Source organism: Gavialis gangeticus, unplaced genomic scaffold, assembly GCF_001723915.1.
Source record: "Gavialis gangeticus isolate Ggan-Ray unplaced genomic scaffold, GavGan_comp1, whole genome shotgun sequence".
Taxonomy (NCBI): Eukaryota; Metazoa; Chordata; order Crocodylia; family Gavialidae; genus Gavialis; species Gavialis gangeticus.
Window position 1 is genome coordinate 20,153,958 of NW_017729008.1, and position 6,685 is coordinate 20,160,642.

General features: G+C 38.8%; 1 protein-coding gene and 1 long non-coding RNA gene across 11 annotated transcripts in view; one reads left to right on the forward strand and one right to left on the reverse strand.

Moving 5' to 3' along the window:
- Nucleotides 1–6,685, reverse strand: part of MAGI2 (membrane associated guanylate kinase, WW and PDZ domain containing 2) — an 886,876-nt gene that overhangs the window by 748,456 nt on the left and 131,735 nt on the right. The window lies entirely within an intron of this gene.
- LOC109292173 overlaps nt 507–6,685 on the forward strand; it is a 200,850-nt gene continuing 194,671 nt past the window's right edge. Inside the window, exon 1 of the long non-coding RNA XR_002096052.1 lies at nt 507–1,510. This is a non-coding gene — a long non-coding RNA (uncharacterized LOC109292173). The remainder of the gene's footprint in view (nt 1,511–6,685) is intronic.

The window sequence follows — 6,685 nt, forward strand, 5'->3', positions numbered from 1 at the left end:
AGAACTACTTCACTGTAAGGGTGGCCAGAGCCTGGAATAGGCTTCCCAGACTGGTGGTGCTCTCACCTTCCCTGGAAATCTTCAAGAGGAGACTGGATAGGTACCTGGCTGGGGTCTTATGACCCCTCCCACCCCCAGTGTTCCTTCCTGCCCATGGCAGGGGGTCAGACTCGATCATCTGTCTAGGTCCCTTCCAACTCATTGATTCTATGATTGATTCTATGATTCTATGATAAGTGTATCCCAATTCTTCCATTCAATAACCTTTTATTTTTAGGTTGAGGAACAGGACATAAATATCACATAAGGGGCTTAGTAAAAAATATTCATTTGTTGCTCAGCAAGGATCTAGCAACTAACTGTAGCTTCAGCAGTACCACTTACTTTACTCAACTTCTATAGAATAATTAACCTTTGATGAAAGCAAAGGCAATCTTTGTCATGGCAAGACCCACAGCTACTGAAACCAGGCAGAAGTAAAGCAATGCTTGACAGTGACCAAACTTTGTCAAATTCATTTCCTTTGATATAAATCTCAGAGAATTCTACTGACTTCTGCTGGCTCCTCTGGAGTTAATCAGACAGATAAGACCCTCTAGTCCAACTAATGTGAGATCAACTCTGGTACTTCATTACTGAAGGTCTTTCAAACAGTGTGCTACTAATGTTCTAAATCAGGACATTGCAGGAGTGTTCACAGTGTTTAAACCCTGGGAAATGTTCTCTTTCCATTTAAACTTGGTGATCAAGGTGTTTGTAACATTGGCATTTGCATTTTAAATAGGATTAGACATTTCCTTACATGTTTTTCTCCCAGACAAAAGAATCACAAATGTCCTGCTTTAAACATATTTAAAAAATCTGGACCTGATTTCTGAACTTTTTGATCTCTTAGGCTGGAACCCTGAGATCAGCAATCTGTGCCTGAGGCAAAACCAAATTATGGTGATAGGAAAATGTGGGTCTAAGGCATCTACCTACCTGCCCAATCTATAGCTTGATTGACCTAAATTAGTGTGGCTGAAAGGATGCTTTGAAGATAAATGGGCTAGGGTAGTCTCTTGGGGACTCCTCTGGTGGTCACAGATTGCTAGTGATCCTGCTCTTTTACATGCTCATGTAACTGCCCACCAGGAAATCCTGTCATGCTGTAGGGGAGAGGAGGAGAAGGGTCAAGACTGACATTCTGCTAGAATTCACCCTACATCAGAGGGTCCTATCTGCCTGTTTGGTGCTAAACTGTTGCCAGGAGAAGGAGCCAAAGGACTAGGATCTAGTTTAATGTAGCTGAGAATTAGCTTAATTTTAAATGTTAAAGCTTTGCAGGTACTTAGGTCATGTTTAAATATTTATCAGCTCTATTAATAATTAAATAAGCTACTTAATAATTGGCATTCTCTGCAGTGTTAGACACAGATATCCTTTGCTCAAAGAGAGCAACAGAAATCATCTCTGCCACCCTCTTCCCTAGAGCACATCCCTGTAGGATCCCATGGCTACCATCCAACATGTGAATAATGTTCTACATTGTTTATTTTTAGTCCCTCCTGATTCCCTTCCTTTGAGAACTGGGATGCATGCTATTTTACTGTTCCTTTGATAGCTCTTAGGGCATTGGTTTTAAACCTTTTTCATTTGCAGACCTCTTGGGAAATTCTGAATAGAGGTACAGACACTTTGAATTATTAGTGCAGGTATTCTCATACTTTTGATTGATAATAGTCATCTTTCACAGACCTCTTAGACGTAGTCTGTGGCCACCCAGAGGTCTGCGGACCACAGGTTGCAAACCAATGTCATAGGGTTAAATTCAACCAAACCCTTGGCTGTTCCTAGATTTTTTTCTGGTGTGTATATATAGAGAGAGATAAGCAATCTCATTTTTGCATATATGCTCTAATTTATCTATAGGCAGTACCGGCTGCTAGAACAGACACTGTCTGTCTTTTCTGAGATCTATACAGGCCTTTGCCAGGATTGATGACTCCAGTTCCAATTATGTACTCTAGGGGAAGGCCAAGCCAACTCCAAGCATGCCTGAATATAGTATGGGAGAGAGAAAAAATGGAGTGCAGAGAGGTGATAAACCATGTTAGTCTGAAGGCAGGCAGAAGGTAGGGTAAATGGCACCTTAGAGGGACTGTGAAGAAGAAATAAAGGATAGGAGCCTAAGAGTCACATAAATAAGGTTAAATCAACACATTTTGCAATGTAGAGATGATTTCCTAAATGGTCATTCTTGATGTTTACTGTCCACCAGTAATTACATAGGGTTTATCACACCAGTAACGGGTGCAATGGCAGAGCAGTTACGATGTCTTGTTATGGGTATTCTGCTTGCTCAGCTGGGAAGTCATAGGCAGCCTGATGTGACTACATCACTCCTTTGTGTATCATTAATACAGAAACTAGGATGCCTTCTCACCATGCTAGTCCAATGGGTCATCTAGAATCAAGCTGATCTTTGATCTTGACATTTTTTGATAATATGACAATCACTGAGAAATTTTCAGGAATAGTTTTCTTTTTACACTGAACTATATTAGCATAAGGACAAGAGGCTATTTTGTTTGTCTATCTATGATTCACTGAAGAGATGCTGTCCAGAACCATCTACAGGCCCTCCTGCCAGGCTTTCTGCTTCAGAGGCACAATTACCTTTAATCCTTCAGAGGATTAATGGTAGAGAAAGACCTGCATCCACTGAATACAATGGAAAGTTTTCCATTGACTTAAATAAGGGCCCATATCCATTTAAAGATTATCCGTAACCTACTCTAATGCTGTCTATTTAATGGGTTGTACAATGGATATAATTTCATATACGTTCATATAAAAAACCCTGACAATGATGTTAAATGTAAAATTGTGACTTCACACACCAAACAGAGTTTTTGCCACCTTCCTTTGTATCTTTGCACAAAAGGTAACAATGACATACATATTCATTGATTCTGAAAGCATTCCAAGTTCTTCTGCTTAGAAATTGTGATTTCAATACAAATACTTTAACAGATTGTATTTTATGTATATATCTCTTTATGACATGAGGAACTACATTTAAATGTGGAAAAACTCTGCTCTGGGTAATTTGCATCTTTATGTCCTATTATAGATTTTTCTATCTGGATTTCCATCTGGTCTCCAATATCTTTTTGAGTTTGTTATTTCTTTACTGAGATCATCTTGGTTTGCACACCTATAATTTGATTACTACTTGAAATTAGCAGTACTGACTTCCCTATCCATAAATTACATAGTCTCAACCCTGCAGCTTCACAATAAATACTGCATAGGTAATGGTGCTCCAGATGACTAAAGCAACAGAAGTGAAATAGTCCAATTCCACTGAACCTAAAAGTAGGAGAGCACAGCTCATCCTAACCCCCATTTCTTAATCATCAACTAAAAGACAGTATGGGTCAGTGGAGAAAGCAAAACTGAGATCCAGAAACAACTGCTCTCTAACCCTGTTTTCATCATTGACTTGCAACCTAACTATGGGCAGGAAAATCTGCATATTTGTCTCCTTACTGGAGGAATAACCAGCTTCTCTTGAGTGCTGGGTCGATTAACCATGCATAATTACTAATAGAAATAATTTAACGCACCCTTTTTGTACAGTCTATGGCATATCCAAATGCACACTGTAACAGCTTGTTTAATAAATGGTGACTGACCGAGACTAGCAAGCACATCTACCTTACATTACCATACCTGGATTAAGGCTGTTAATGTAAAGGAACTTAAAAAACATGTGACAGGACACTGGAAGCATCTAAGTATCAGGATCTATTGTTTGAGGCAACCAAGTCCTAAAATCACTTTTGCAAACTTTTCACAACCTACTAAAACTAATTAAGTTGTTGCCCCCATTATTCCTAATGGAAGGCTGTTCCAGTACTTCCCTTTGCTGATTATCAGAATACAGCCTAATTTCCTGCCTAAATTCTTTCACTGCTAGTTGATGCACATTTGTTCTGGGGCCAGCAATGTCCTCTAATTAAACAGTCCTCTTTTCCTCCCTTCCATTCCCCCAGGGTGCTTACTTTCTCTGAATACAACAGAGGGATAATGACTTCCTCTCTGTCCATTCATTCTGCTATGCTAAATACTGCAAGCTTTTAGCCTCCTCTTGTCAGACAGGTTCTCTGCTCCTCCGATGATCCCGGAAGCTCTCGTTTTCATCTGTTCCCGTTAGAATTAATCTTTCTTGAATATGTGTAAGACTAGAACTGTACATGGTATTCCTGATGAGATCTCACCAGTACTTCTGTTATTATCTACCTTTGGTAAATCCATGTTATTTGTTTTCCCATTTTCATTTTACCCCTTTTTATTTTTAATTATTCTTCCCTTCAAAATTTGTTCTAGAGACTTGTCTTTTGAGGTTAAACTACTGGGCCTATATTTGCCCAGATCACCTTTTACCTCCTCTCTTTATCAAGATACCATATGTGTTATTCTTCAGTCAGATAGAATCACTGCTTGATAAAAATTTTTAAAATCCTTGGTCCCCCAGCATTACAATTTCAAAGTGTCAGTTCTTTCACATTTTGCGATAGATATTATCTCCCAACCTGAACACAAAAGTCTATGAGTTTTGCTTCCACCTCATCTGTGGTGATTTCCATTTCCCACTACCATTTTCATTTGCCCTGCCTTTGCACCACATCCAATACCATCGTCTTTATTGAAAACTGAAACAAAATATTCATTTGGTTTTGAGTTGGATCAAGATTACTTCCCCTGTCCTCAATGTATAGACTGAAGCACTATTTCTTCCTTTCTTTATTTCTATGAGTAAATGGACCTTTAAATTTCCATCTGGCTCTCACTTTTTCCTTATACATACTGACTTCACTGAAAGCAAGACTTCTTAAGCCTCCTTCTTTTGTTGGTATAGTAACTATGTAGTGAGAAATTAAAAGTATATTGGCTATCACCTCCAACAATAACCGAACTTTGCCATTGTAAACAGGGAGGAGAGATGGCTAAGTGGGCAAAGGTACAAGCCCAAAACCTGGGAGACTCAATTCTTTACTCTGCCACTAACATTGTGCATGAACTCAAGCAATTGACTTAGTCTTCCTCTGTGAGATCCAAGGACTTTTGATCCAAAAAAAATGACAATTTTTAGCAGCATCTGTTCTTTCTCTGTTATAACACTACAGAAGTCTCAGTATATCCAAATCCAATCATTAGGAGTCTATAGCAAATCATTTTTGATGTCTAATTCTTCTGTAGTAGAACCTCCTTTACTTTTTTGTTCCCAAAAATCAGTGAGCCAAAGAAGCCATTTTATCCATGTTATTCCTTCTCACTTGTTTACAGCCTCTCATTAACATATAGTATTTCCCATCATCTTTTTTACCTTTATTTTTCTCCTAAAACAGAGCATATCCTTCAATACTTGTGGTCCAGCCAGAACTGCTCTTTTTACACGTCTCTTATCTTACAATATTTGCCTTGGCATCCTGCAATGGTAGTCCTAGTTCCTAGATTTTGTTAAAGTATCCTTACACGAGTGCACAAACATTTCAGCAGTTCTCCTTCAATTTCCTAGATAGAATGGGGATAGTCTTTCATTCATTAATTGTATTGCTTCCCTCATCCTCGCGACTGCTGTAAACAGTAATTTTACTTCTTACTGGGCATGTCTACACATCCATTAATGTGCGGTGGTTACTCAGCATTCAGTTGAGTACCTGTAATCACAGGTACTCAACTAAATACACAGTAATCAGTGCTACTGCACAGTAGTGCTGGCACGTCTTTTTTTCTGACGCTAATGCACAGTAGGCTAATTCTACTGTGGATTAGTGCATTAGCACTGCTTTTGTCATGACGTGCTAATGCGCAGTAAAATTAATCCACTGTGCATTTAGTGTCTTGTGTAGACATATCCACTTTCTCCTTGTTTCGCACCCCTTTACCCACTGGCATTACTCCATTCAGTGTTGTGCTCACCATTTATTTGATTTCCCTCATAATTTATATTAAAATCGCAAAACTTTCTCCAACTTCCGCTGCCTTGTGCCTCATTTCTTATTTTAAAAACTCTTTGTACCCAGTTTTAATCCTGAACACGCCACGTCCTCAGGAGGAATCCACTGACTAGAGTCCTCTTTCCACAATTGCTTCAGACTAGCTGACATCCTAAAATGTCTCTCAGAGCACCAATTCCTGGGCCATCTGTTGACCTTCATTATCTTACAGCCTCTTCCTCTTCATTTCCTGAATTTAACTGAAGAGCATCTGTATCCTCCAGTTCTCTGAGCATTTTTCCCAGCCTGGCAGAATCACTTTTGATCTGTTCCGGTGGGACTCGAACCGAATCAAATCATTTAGCTGAGGTAAAGAAGTACACAAAGGTCATGTCTCAGTTTAACTAAATTATATGTTGTTTAAAGTCAATAATCCATTTCTCATTTAACAGTCCGAGATGTTATCATCAATCTGTGCTACAGTTCCAGTGTTATTTATTACACTAAATCAGTACAGATGAGGCTCTCTCTAAAAATAATGGCTTATTATTGCAAACAATGCAAAACCTTTAGCTGAACTTGGATCCTTAGGCATGAAGAAGTTTAAGATACAAAAACTCTGATCTAAACGCAAGTAAGTTCTTTACGTAAATAAGCAAGATATTATAGTTTCATAGTTTCTAGGGTCGGAAGGGACC